This window comes from Hordeum vulgare, chromosome 2H, assembly GCF_904849725.1.
Source record: "Hordeum vulgare subsp. vulgare chromosome 2H, MorexV3_pseudomolecules_assembly, whole genome shotgun sequence".
NCBI lineage: Eukaryota > Viridiplantae > Streptophyta > Magnoliopsida > Poales > Poaceae > Hordeum > Hordeum vulgare.
The window spans coordinates 167,860,818-167,872,865 of NC_058519.1; positions in this window are offsets into that span (position 1 = coordinate 167,860,818).

Genomic DNA, 12,048 nt, shown 5'->3' on the forward strand with positions numbered 1-12,048 from the left:
GGACATACTAGGTCCTTTCCCCGCACAGCAGGAGGATACCGCTTCCTCTGCATTGTAGTCGAAAAATTCATCAAGTGGACGAAGGTCAAGCCGGTGCGCACCATCCTGGCTGGCTCGACCTTCAAGTTCATAAAGGGCCTCGTGTGTCAATTTGGCGTCCCCAACCGCATCATCACTGACGACGGATCCCAGTTTATGAGTGGCCTTTTCAGATCATACTATGCTAACAGTGGTACACAGATAAGCTACGCTTCTATGGCGCATCCACGAAGTAACGGCCAGGCCGTGCGTGCCAATGCTGAGGTCCTCAAGGGACTCAAGACCAGGAGCTTCAAGAAGAAGCTCAAGGCTTGTGAAAAGGGTTGTTTGGATGAACTACAATATCTGTTGTGGTCCATCCGCACCATCGCAACTAAGCCCATTAGCGAAACCCCCTTCTTCCTTGTCTATGAGGCTGAGGCGATCCTTCCCTCGGAGCATAAGCAAGGTTCCCCATGGGTCTTGCCATTCGATGAGGTGCGTCACTACGACTCGTAGGGGATTGATCTTTTGGTCCTCGAGGAGGCCCGCCGCCACGCCGCCCTTCATGCCGCAAGGTACCAGTAGGCCTTGTGGCACTACCACGGTCGCCACATCCGCCCTCACATGCTCGAGGTCGGGGACCTCGTTCTACGTCGGATCCTCTCGAGGGAGGGCATCCACAAACTCTCGCCCATGTGGGAAGGCCCCTTCAAGGTCACCCATGTTTCCAGGCCCGATGTAGTACGCCTGGAGACGGAGGGTGGGGCGCCCTTGCCCAATGCATGGAACATCCAGCATCTCCGCAAGTTCTACCCGTGACCCTCTCACGTAAGAATGAGGTGGGGATGTACATGCCCTGGAGCCTCCCAGAACGCCACCTCTTGGCCTCGGGAGGGCTCCCGCCCACGCCCAAGTGGAAGCCCCATGCTCCATGCTAGCGGAAAACAGTTGAATCACAACAATGCCCATGCCCAAGTGGAAGCCACATGCTCCGCGCTGGCGGAAAAAGGTTGAATTGTAACCATGCCCACGTGCAAGTGGAAGCCCCATGCTCCGCGCTCATGAAAATCGGTTGAATCGCAACCATGCACACGCCCAAGTGGAAGCCCCATGCCTTACGCTGGCGAAACAACCAATGAGGTTACACCTCATTTTGCGTGTAAACAATCCACCATCTCTTCAAAATGAAAGCTTTTGTTTTTGGGTCTTGTTGCATTTTCTTGGTTTCTTTTCGCTAGGTGTGTGCCCCTGATGTCTCCCTCTTGAGCATGACACGAGCAAGGGTTGGGCACAGTGCCTACGCCAGGACCTGCCCCAACGGCGTCAGCTCCAGGCCATGGGCTCATTCCTGTGCGTGCCACCTCACCAAGGCCTTGGTGGCTAGTCTCCTCGCACTACGCACATGAGCAAGCCGGCGAAAGCACGTCGTTCTCCCAAGGTGGAACCTTGTGGGTGCGCGGACTGTTTTTGGCCTAAGATCGGCTTATCGAGTGATTTGCCGCGAGAGCCCATGCCTCGAGGTCCTCATTCAAGCATCATGACCTGACTCACTAGCGACGGTTGAGACTGGCGTATAAGGTATGCTCTGATAACGCACGGAAAGGAAGCAAGCATAGACGGAAAGCGGGCGTTGAAGGAAGCCCCAAAAGAGCACATGTACTCACTACACCAAAGCTAAGAGAAACAAAAAAGGTAATCTAGGGAGACGTGTCGCTCCCCTAGCTATCATCGCATTCAGTCTCCTCGTCTCTCTCAGGGTACTCGTGGCCATAAGTGATGAACTGTGAGATCAATGCATCCACATGATCCTCCGCTGCTTCAGGCAGGGTACCCTACATCGCCTCAAGAACAGAGTCCGTCACGACCTTGAAGTTGAAGCGGTGGTCGACGTGGATGAGGTGGCTGAAGATTTGTAGCAATGCCTAGCCAAGGAGGTCATGGTATTCCTCCTCAATGATCATGCCCACCTTCTTGGCGCTTGCTTCAAGGCGCTTCATGATCTTGGTGAAAAAGTCGAGGTAGCTGGCATCGTCCGACACGAGGGGGCTAGAAATGGTCTCTTTGGAGATAGTGCCCAGGGCATGCTGAGCCCGTCGCTCGAGGCTTTGAAATATCTTGTACCGCGTATGTTGCTACCCCCGGGCATGGTTCACGGTGTCCGTCACCCTCTTCATGAGGGACGTGACGCTGCCCACCTCCTCCTGAAGGGACTCCAGTTCGACCTTGGCAGCAACTTGGGTTTTTAGCACGGCCTCCTATTGCCCTTCCACCTCGGACAACACCTTCTTGAGGGCATCTATGTCATGATATATCTCACTGCACCGTGTTTTGAAGCAGTCCTAGTGCAACTTCAGCTTCTTGCTATAGTCTGGAGAGGGCCTTGCGGGCTTGCTCGATCCTCAAGTCGACATCCTCTTAAACCTTCTTCTCCTTGGTTGCGAGGTTCACGTTGGCTTTCTCCATGCACTGGGCATAAGAGGCCGCGACAGCAGCCACCTCGTGGTCCTACATCTCCAGTTGTTTGGAGTCCAAGCTCTAATCCGTCAATGTTAGGGCAAGCTCCTATTCGACGGCCCGTAGGTTTGCCTCGTGCATCGCTAGTCTTTCGTCACAAGAGGAGAGGGCGCTCCTCCATTCATGGAGTTGCTACTCCAGGAGGACGCACGAGGCCTCGAGCTCCCGTTCGCAGGCCTCGGCTGCTTCACGGCGGTAGTCCACTTCCGTAGCCTCCTCAAAAGCATGCTGGCATGCTTCCCCCGCAGCAGTAGTGGTCTTTTCGCCCTTCGAGCACGCTGCTTTGTGTTGATGGCGACCTCAAGTTGATGCCACCCATGAGCCAAGCATAGTAGTTCCTTGGTTAAATGCGGTTCAGCGCCCTGGAGCTCCATCCCGAGCTGTCCCAACACGTCCATAGCGTTCTATAAAAGGTTGCGTCGGATCGGTGTCCTAGAGTTCACGAGCACCAGAGCTCACTCCGGGTCAGGCCCCATACCTCCATCCGTTGCTCAGTCCCTGGGGGCTCCGTTGTCGCCCGACGAGGGATGGGGTCTGGCGTACACTTATTGTGCCCCTCCCAGGCAGGACGACAAGCATTGCGAGCTCGGACCCCCTCCGAAGCGACGGGATTCCCGAAGCTAGCCGTGACGTTGGCCTGAGTAGTCATAGCGGCAAAAACCTCCACTGCCATCGACTCGATGACCGCCTCGACAACAGGCACTCTGGAGGCTCGGGACTGGCCTCCCAAGGGTGCCTTCAGAGGGTTTGCTGGCACGCCCCGCAAGCGGAGACCCCTTCTGGGGCCAAGGGGTTTGATGTCATCCCGCATCCTATGATCCCGGCACAGGGGGGCGGAGAGGCCTCCTACCCAGACGTGTCTCCTCTGCCTCGACGGGACACACCCTCCACGTGCTCCGAGAACTTGACATACGGTGGGGGAGGGTGCGCCGGCCCGAAGGCCCCACAGCCTTCTTGCTTGAGGGAAACCTGCGTGAATGGAATGGTGAGACATCCCGAGTGCATAAGGGGCCGACAGGGCGAAGGAGTGGGGCTTATTCATCCTTATGGGTCCACTTCCTTTTCTTCAATGACTTAGGCAGCACACCGGCGTTGCCCTTTAGCTGGGTCTTATTCTTACAACCGGTCCCCGCCTCCCTCGCAAGGGGACCGCAGGGATCGCTCGAAACTCCCTCCTCAGGGGAGCGTGGCCCGAGGACCGTCATCCCGGGGCACTCCATGCCGGTCACCTGCCTGGTGAAGCGGCTGCGCCCTCGAACGGGGCCGTGCTGCTCGTGCCCACAAGCGCGAGGATAGGTTGGCCGTGAACCTATTGAGATGGGTGCCCTCCGCCTCCCGCTGCTCCGGCTGGGAGCTCCAAGCCCGTAGGCCCCCAGGCTCGGGGGTCACTAGTAGGGGGTTGTCCCGTTTCCCCTCGTGGCATGCTGGGAGCAGACCCAATTGATCAAAGCGGGGCATTCCCTAGCGAAGGCCACCTTGTTTGTGTAGTTATACAGGGGGAGCCCCCTCTCGGAAAGTTTGCCATCTTCTTCGCTAGTTAGGATTTTGAGCACCCTACTTAGCACGTCATGTGGCAAGCGAGCCGCGCGGAGCTGCATGGGGTTAGTCTAACCTCTGTAGGCCCACATCGGGCAAGAATGGCACTGGAGGGGGTGGTCCGCCGTCCGAGGAACTCCCTCATGACCATTGACGTATTAACCTTAATGCCCTCAATGTTGGCAATATGCCCTAGAGGCAATAATAAATAGTTATTATTATATTTCCTGTTTAAAGATAATTGTTTATTATCCATTCTATAATTGTACTGAATGAAAACATAGATACATGTGTGGATAAATAGACACAACAATGTCCCTAACAAGCCTCTAGATGGCTAGCCAGTTGATCAAGGATAGTCAAGGTTTTCTGACTATGTGCAAAGTGTTGTTGCTTGATAACTGGATCACATCATTAGGGGAATCATGTGATGGACTAGACCCAAACTATGAATGTAGCATATTGATCGTGTCATTTTATTGCTATAGTTTTCTGCGTGTCAAGTATTTGTTCCTATGACCATGAGATCATATAACCCACTAGCACCAGAGGGATGCCTTGTGTGTATCAAACGTCACAACGTAACTGGGTGACTATAAAGGTGCTCTACAGGTATCTCCAAAGGTGTCCGTTGGGTTAGTATGGATCAAGACTGGGATTTGTCCCTCCGTGTGACGGAGAGGTATATCGGGGCCCACTCGGTAATACAACATCACACACAAGCCTTGCAAGCAAGGTGACTAAGTGTAAGTCACAGGATCTTGTATTACGGAACGAGAAAAGAGACTTGCTCGTAACGAGATTGAAATAGGTATGCAGATACCGACGATCGAATCTCGGGCAAGTAACATACCGAAGGACAAAGGGAATGACATACGGGATTGCCTGAATCCTTGACACTGAGGTTCAACCAATAAGTTATTCGGAGAATATGTAGGATCCAACATGGGCATCCAGTTCCCGCTATTGGATATTGACCGAGGAGTACCTCGGGGCATGTCTGCATAGTTCTCGAACCCGCAGGGTCTACACACTTACGGTTCGGCGATATTTTAGTATAGTTGAGTTATGTGTGTGGTTACCGAATGTTGTTCAGAGTTCCGGATGAGATCACGGACGTCACGAAGGTTTCCGGAATGGTCCGGAGACGAATATTGATATATAGGATGACCTCATTTGGTTACCGGAAAGTTTTCGGGCATTACGAGGAATGTACCGGGAGTGACGAATGGGTTCCGGGTGTTCACCGAGAGCGGCTAACCCACCCGGGGAAGCCCATAGGCCTTAGGGGTGCCGTGCCAGCCCTTGGTGGGCTGGTGGGACAGCTCAAAAGGGCCCTATGCCATGAGAGAGAAAATAAAAGAGAAAAGAAAAAAAAGGTGGGAAGGAAGGGAAGGACTCCACCTTCCAATCCTAGTTGGACTAGGATTGGAGGTGGACTCCTCCACCTTCTTGGCCGGCGGATCCTTGGGGTCTTGGACCGCAAGGCAAGCCTCCCCTCCCGTCCTCCTATATATAGTGGAGTTCTAGGGCTCATTTGAGCCAACTTTTGCCACGGCAGCCAGACCACAAAACCATGTGTTTTCCTCTAGATCGTATTTCCGCGGAGCTCGGGCGGAGCCCTGCAGGAGTAGATCCTTCACCACCACCGGAGCATCGTCACTCTGCCGGAGAACTCATCTACTTCTCCGTCTTGCTTGCTGGATCAAGAAGGCCAAGATCATCATCGAGCTGTACGTGTGCTGAACGCGGAGGTGCCGTCCGTTCGGCACTAGATCAGAGCGGATCGTGGGACGGATCGCGGGACGGTTCGTGGGACGGTTCACGGGGCGGATCGAGGGACGTGAGGACGTTCCACTACATCAACCGCGTTTCTTAACGCTTCCTGCTGTGCGATCTACAAGGGTACGTAGATCCAAATCTCCTCTCGTAGATGGACATCACCATGATAGGTCTTCGTGCGCATAGCAATTTTTTTGTTTCCCATGCGACGTTCCCCAACAATGGCATCATGATCTAGGTTCATGCGTAGATGTAATCTTGAGTAGAACACAAAGGGTTTTGTGGATGGTGATGTTCGATTTGCTGCCCTCCTTAGTCTTTTCTTAATTCGGCGGTATTGTTGGATTGAAGCGCCCCGAACCGACATTATTCGTACGCTTACGAAAGACTGGTTTCATCGCTTGACATGCAACCTCGTTGCATAAAGATTGCTGGAGGGTGTCTGTTTCTTCAACTTTAGTTGAATTGGTTTTGACCGAGGCGGTCCTTGGAGAGGTTAAATAGCAATTTGCACATCTCCGTTGTGGTTTTTGCGTAAGTAAGATGCGATCTGCTAGATACCCATTGCAACCACGTAAAACATGCAACAACAATTAGAGGACGTCTAACTTGTTTTTGCAGGGTATGCTTGTGATATGATATGGCCAATGACGTGATATGATATATTGGATGTATGAGATGATCATGTTGTAATAGTTAATATCGACTTGCACGTCGATGGTACGGCAACCGACAGGAGCCATAGGGTTGTCTTTAAACTAACGTTTGTGCTTGCAGATGCGTTTACTATATTGCTAGGACGTAGCTTTAGTAGTAATAGCATGAGTAGCATGACAACCCCGATGGCGACACGTTGATGGAGATCATGGTGTGGCACCGGTGACAAGAAGATCGTGCCGGTGCTTTGGTGATGTAGATCAAGAAGCACATGATGGTGGCCATATCATGTCACTTATGAATTGCATGTGATGTTAATCCTTTTATGCACCTTATTTTGCTTAGAACGACGGTAGCATTATGAGGTGATCTCTCACTAAAATTTCAAGACGAAATTGTGTTCTCCCCGACTGTGCACCATTGCTACAGTTCGTCGTTTCGAGACACCACGTGATGATCGGGTGTGATAGACTCAATGTTCACATACAACGGGTGCAAAACAGTTGCACACGCGGAACACTCGGGTTAAGCTTCCTGCTGTGCGATCTAGGGACGGTTCACGGGGCGGATCGAGGGACGTGAGGACGTTCCACTACATCAACCGCGTTTCATAACGCTTCCTGCTGTGCGATCTACAAGGGTACGTTGATCCAAATCTCCTCTCGTAGATGGACATCACCATGATAGGTCTTCAAGCGCGTAGGATTTTTTTTGTTTCCCATGCGACGTTCCCCAACACTTAAGGAAACTAGTCTTTTCATCACTCGGCGCAGCCTTAGGTCGTCAAGCCTTTCATGTCCCCATCCAGAGCTTGGTACCGCTGAAGATGACGAAATCGACAGCAGGGGGCTGTACTGAGCCGCATCCACGTACATGCACTATCGCCTGAAGCCCCCCATTTCAGGTCTGAGCTCCATGTCTATGCATTCACTCGCGGTCGCGCCCATGGCGAGGAGCGACACGCACCGAGAGCATTGGTTGGGTGCGGTCAGCCAGAGGCAGAAGAAGTGTCAAAGCGGTGCCACCGAGGGGGCTACTCCTACTTTTTGAGCATGCGTTGGTTTTCCCTTGAAGAGGAAAGGGTGATGCAGCAAAGTAGATAAGTATTTCCTTAAGTTTGTTGAGAACCAAGGTATCAATCCAGTAGGAGGAACAAGCAAGGCCCCTATCTTAGAAACTACACAAATAATCAAACACTTGCACCCAACGCTAAAAAGGGTTTGTTAGGCCCTTCACGATTATTTTCAAGGATGAGATCTGATAGAGATACATAAATTATTGCTAGAACTAAAAGTAAAATAAATGTAAATAAATGGCAACAATATATTTTTGGTATTTTTGGTTTATATATATGAAAGTATAATATGGAAAATAGACCTGTGGGCCATAGGTTTCACTAGAGGCTTCTCTCATGAAGGAAAATAATAGGGTGGGTGAACAAGTTAGTGTCAAGCAATTGATAGAACAACAAATAATTTTGAAGATATCCAAGGCAATGATTACGCATATAGACATCACGTGCGTGTCAAGTAGACCGAAACGATTCTGCATCTACTACTATTAGTCCACATATCGGCCGACTCCTGCCTGCATCTAGAATATTAAGTTCATGAACAACATAGTTACACATTAGGTAAGATGACATGATGTAGAGGGATAAACTCAAGCAATATGATGAAAACCCCATCTTTTTATCCTCGATGGCAACAATGCAATACGTGCCTCGCTACCCCTACTTTGTCACTGGGTGAGGACACCGCAAGATTGAACCCAAAACTAGGCACTTCTCCCATTGCAAGAATTACCAATCTAGTTGGCCAAACCAAATTAATAACTCGAAGAGACTTACTAAGATATGAAATCATGCATATAAGAATTCATAAAAGATTCAAATAATATTCATAGATAATCTGAACATAAACCCACAATTCATCGGATCTCGACAAACACACCGCAAAAGAGTATTACATCGGATGGATCTGCATGAAGATCAGGAAGAACATGGTATTGAAGAACAATGAGAGAGAATAAGCCATCTAGCTACTAGCTATGGACCCGTAGGTCTGTGGTGAACTACCACGCTTCATTGGAGGGGCAATGGAGTTGATTTAGATGCCCTCCGTGATCAATTCCCTCTCTGACAGATTACCGGAAAAGGCTCCTAGATTGAATCTCATGGGAACAGAGGCTCCCGGCGGCGGAAACATATTTTTTTGGTCTCTCTTCGGTAATGGGGGGAATATTTGGGAATTTATAGGCCAAGGATTAGGGTTAGGAGAGATGCAAGGGGCCCACAAGCCAGGGGCACGCCCTGCACGCTTGTCGTCTCCTCGCATGTCTCCTACCCCCTTTTCCAAGTCTGGCAGGTTTGTTCTGGTCCACGAAAAATCATTCTGGAGATTTTATTCCGTTTGGACTCCGTTTAATATTCCTTATCTGCAATGCTCAAAAACATAGAAAAAACAAAAACTCACTCTAGGCTCTAGATTAATAGGTTAGTCCCAAAAATAATATAAAATATAATATTAATGCATATAAAACATCCAAAACAGATAATATAATCGCATGGAACAATAAAAAATTATAGATACGTTGGAGACGTATGAAGCATCCCCAAGCTTAATTCGTGCTCGTCCTCGAGTAGGTAAATGATAAAAACATAATTTTGATGTGGAATGCTACCTAACATATTTATACATGTAATATTATTTATTGTGGCATGAATATTCAGATCCATAAGATTCAAAACAAAAGTCTAATATTGACATAAAACAAATACTTGAAGCATACTAATAAGCCAATTGCGTCCTTTCGAAATAACATGGCTTAGAAAGTTATCCCTACAAAATCATATGGTGTGGCTATGCTCCATCTTCACCACACAAAGTATCTAAATCATGCACAACGTCGATGAAAGTCAAGCAACTGTTTTACAATTTTTATGTTCTCAAACCTTTCAACTCTCACGCAATACATGAGTGTGAACCATGGATATAGCACTATAGGTGGAATAGAATATGCTGGATTTTGCAAGAGAAAAAAAGGAAAAGATAGTCTCACATCAACTAGGCGTATCAACGGGCTATGGAGATGCCCATCAATAGATATCAATGTGAGTGAGTAGGGATTGACATGCAACAAATGCACTAGTGCTATAAGTGTATGAAATCTCAAAAACAAAACTAAGTGGTTGTGCAAAAGATGAAATTCCACTAGTTATATGAAAGTGACAAAATATGAGACTCCCTATGAAGAACATGGTGCTACTTTGAAGCACAAGTGTGGAAAAAGATAGTAGCATTGTCCCTTCTCTCTTTCTCTCATTTCTATATTTATATTTTCCTTTTTGGTGGGTGTCTTTGGCCTCTTTTTTTATGGGCTTCGCTGTCCTCTTTTTTTTTGTGAAGTCCGGAGACTCATCCCAACTTGTGAGGGAATCATAGCTTCCATCATCCTTTTCTCACATGGGACAATGCTCTAATAATGCAAATCATCACACTTATTTTTTTACTTATAACTCAAAGGTTACAACTCGATATCTAGAACAAAATATGACTTCATAAGCAATATGGAAGTGATGGTGCGTATCACAAAAAATAGGACGATGGTGTTGCATGGCAATATATCACGGAATAGCTATGAAAATGCCATAATAGGTAGGTATGGTGGCTGTTTTGAGGAAAGTATATGGTGGCTGTTTTGAGGAAGGTGAGTTTAATGTACTGGCGAAAGTTGCGTGGTACTAGAGAGGCTAGCATAGGTGGAAAGGTGAGAGTGCGTATAATCCATGAACTCAACATTAGTCATAAAGAACTCACATACTTATTGCAAAATCCTATTAGCTATCAAAGCAAAGTATTAGATGCATGCTCCTAGGAGAAGGGTTGGTAGGAGTTAACCATCCCGAGATCCCGACCTCCACACAAAGGTTGTCAATCATTAAACAAATCATGCTCCGACTTCATCACACAACAGTTCACCATACGTGCATGCTACGGGAATCACAAGCTTTAACACAAGTATTTCTTCCAATTCACAATTACTTACTAGCATGACTCTCATATTACCATCTACATATCTCAAAACTATATGCAAGGAATCAAACTTCTCATCATATTCAATGCACTAATATAAAAGTTTTTATTTTATCCCTCTTGGGCGCCCATTATATTAGGACTAAATTCATAACCTAAACCAATTACCATGCTATATAAAGACTCCCAAAATAATATAAGTGAGGTACAGTGTTTAATAATTTCTATGAAATAAGACATTGTCGTGCTATAAAAGATATAAGTGAAGCACTAGAGCAACATTGCCTAGCTCAAAAGATATAAGTGAAGCACATAGACTATTCTAATAAATTCATGGTTCAACGTGGCTCTCTCAAAAGATGTGTGCAGCAAGGATGATTGTGGCAAACTAAAAAGTAAAGACTCATATCATACAAGACGCTCCAAGCAAAGCATCATGGGTAAGTGGGGGTGTCTCGCGCCCCGTCGTGTGCCACGTGTCGTGCCTGGGTCGCAACAACGTCAAGAAGAATAAAGTTGCGTAGTAGACATGAAACTCTTTCCTCGCGTTGTTGCCGTGGAGGTGAGTGCTTGAAAGTATATCTTTAGATATTGAAATTGAATCTCTAGTTCTTGTTTTTCACTAGTTTGGTTTTATAAAACAAAACTACAAAAGAATGGATTTTGGGTCGCCTCAATACTTCGCCTTTTTAATGTCTTCCGTGAAAATGATGGTTCAAAAAATTATGCTTAATTGTTAGAGGAAGAATTTACAAAAATGCTTAATGTGAATCCTTGAATGATGAGCATGATAGTAATATTGTTAGTATGGATTATCTGAATATCCATGATGCTAATGATATGCAAAGCCACAAGCTTGGGGATGTTATATTTGATGAAAATGACATTTTTGTCCCCCAAGTTTTGATGAGACTATTTATTACAGATAGAATTTATGCTCCTAGTTGTGCCACAGTCGACAGGTTTACACATAGTTTTAGAAAACACTCGTTCCTGTCCAAACGAGTTTGCTTCGCTTAGGATTTTGCCTTATGACCGTTTGACCGTCACTTTGAAAACTTCATAAAATATTCATACTAACTCAAAAGAAATCAAATAACCTATAAAAATGTTCACAAAAACATCACCTATATGTGCATGCCATTTGCATTCTTGACAAAACTGTTGGCAAGTCCCCATTCTTGACTTAAAAATAAAACATAAATGGGGTCTTCCCAACATTTTTGTTGTGAATGCAAATGACATGCACATATAGGCTATGTTTCTGTGAACATTTTTATATCTTATTTGATTTTTTCTGAGTTAGTATGACTTTTTTATGAAGTTTTCAAAGTGATGGTCAAACGGTCAAAGGGCAAAACCATAAGAGAAGCAAAGTGGTTTGGATGGGAATGAGGTTTTTTTAGAAACTAGGTGTAAACCTGCCGAGTGTGACCATACTAAGGGCACCAAATTAATTATACCAATTTATTATGATGAAAGCATGCCTCCTATTTATAATTAT